We start from the raw sequence: 1,953 nt of genomic DNA on the forward strand, positions 1-1,953 counted from the left end.
CATCAGGATGAAGACGGGAACAAGTTTACAGAGAAAAGAAGTGCCAGTGTAATGACTCTGCAGCCAGATAATGCAGAGATAGCAAGGCATGCACACGGTGCAAAAGGACACATGTTGTCTAAAATAGGAATTCTAATCTCACAGGGCTTCCCTGTGTGTGAATTTAACCTTTAGAATTAGAATTGTTGAACCCCTGGAAATGAACTAATGCTTTGTGTAAACGACAGAAAACAGATGGGAGTGTGTTCCAAGCAGCACATTTCAATACAAAGACAGTTCCTTTACCTGCCAAAGCTGCTGTGCTGCCTCCAAGGATAAATCTGAGGGTAACAAATCCAGTGAAGCTACCCCACAATGCAGCTCAAGTGCAGAGACAAGTGCTTCTGTGATCCCCAAACATTCACATTATCACAGAAACAAGGAGCGAACAACTTGGTCTGACATAATAGATACTTTTTATTCTAAAAGTGTTAAAACTGGCTCTTCATGGTGCTACAAAAAGCTTTTAAATTGCTTCATTAACAGATTACAGATTTTTTCCAGTTTTTGGTGCTGACGGATTAGCAATAGGTAGCTGTTTCAAAAAATATCTTGAGTTCAATAATTTTTGTTCATTTTGGGATTTAGAAGGCAAATTTTTAGATAGCTGAAACAATAATGCATTATTGTGATATAATCTAAATTTAACATTTTATTGTGGTAAAATATACTTAACACAAATTTGACCATCTGAACTTTTAAAAAAATATGGAACACTGCATGAATTTGCATGTTACCCTTGCACAGAGGAAATGCTATTCTCTGTGTTATCCTAATTTTAGTGTATGTACTGATGAAGTAACCACTCTGCCACTTGTAAGCATACAATTCAGTGGTATTAAGTACTTTCATATTGGGTACTACCACTGCCATCCAGCTCCATAATTCTCTTCATTTGTAGAACTGAAACTCTATACCCGTTAAACAACTCTCCATTCCCTTGTTCCTCCAGCCTCTGGCAATCACCATTCTATTTTCTCTCTCTGATTTTGACTAGGGATATCATGCACATGGAATCATATAGTATTTATCTCTGTGACTGGCTTATTTCACTTCCCATCACATCCTCAAGGTTTATCCATCTTGTAGCATGTGTCAGAATATCCTTTCTTTTTAAGACTGAATAATATTCTATTGTATGCATTTATCACATTTTTCTTGTCCATTCATCCAAAAATGGCCACTGTGTTGGCATGTTTTAGATATTAAGAATAATGCTATCAACATGAATAATCCTAAACTTAAACGAATGCTTAATGCACTTTATTTTGTCAAGAGAGGTAGGTTCATGTTCAAAGTTAAAAACCAATCTATATTATACACTTTTAAAATCACGCAATTTTTAACAACCAGATATGGTAATTATATAACTATAGTTACACTGAGCACCTTCACTGGAGACATCTTAGCAGCAGAAGGGATGCAACCAAATAAATGTTCAAAACTGTGGGTTTACAAAGAAATACAAGGCATCCAGATTGGTAAAGAAGAACTCAAACTGTCACTATTTCCAGATGACATGATATTGTACATAAAAAACCCTAAAGTCTCCACTCCAAAACTACTAGAACTAATATCTGAATTCAGCAAAGTTGCAGGATACAAAACTAATACCCAGAAATCTGTGGCTTTCCTATAAACTAACAATGAACTAACAGAAAGAGAAATCAGGAAAACAATTCCATTCACAATAGCATCAAAAAGAATAAAATACCTAGGAATAAATCTAATCAAGGAAGTGAAAGACCTATACCCTGAAAACTACAAGACACTATTAAGAGAAAGTAAAGAGGACACTAACAAATGGAAACTCATCCCCCATGCTCTTGGCTAGGAAGAATTAATATCGTCAAAATGGCCATCCTGCCCAAAGCAATATACAGATTTGATGCAATCCCTATCAAATTACCAACA

The 1,953-nt window shown here is 35.6% G+C and overlaps 1 pseudogene; it reads right to left on the minus strand.

Annotated features, from left to right (window-relative positions):
• Positions 1-741: 741 nt before the first annotated feature.
• Positions 742-841, minus strand: LOC118934034 (U6 spliceosomal RNA; annotated as a pseudogene).
• Between the last annotated feature and the right edge of the window lie 1,112 nt (positions 842-1,953).

This window comes from Manis pentadactyla, chromosome X (genome assembly GCF_030020395.1).
Source record: "Manis pentadactyla isolate mManPen7 chromosome X, mManPen7.hap1, whole genome shotgun sequence".
Taxonomy (NCBI): domain Eukaryota; kingdom Metazoa; phylum Chordata; class Mammalia; order Pholidota; family Manidae; genus Manis; species Manis pentadactyla.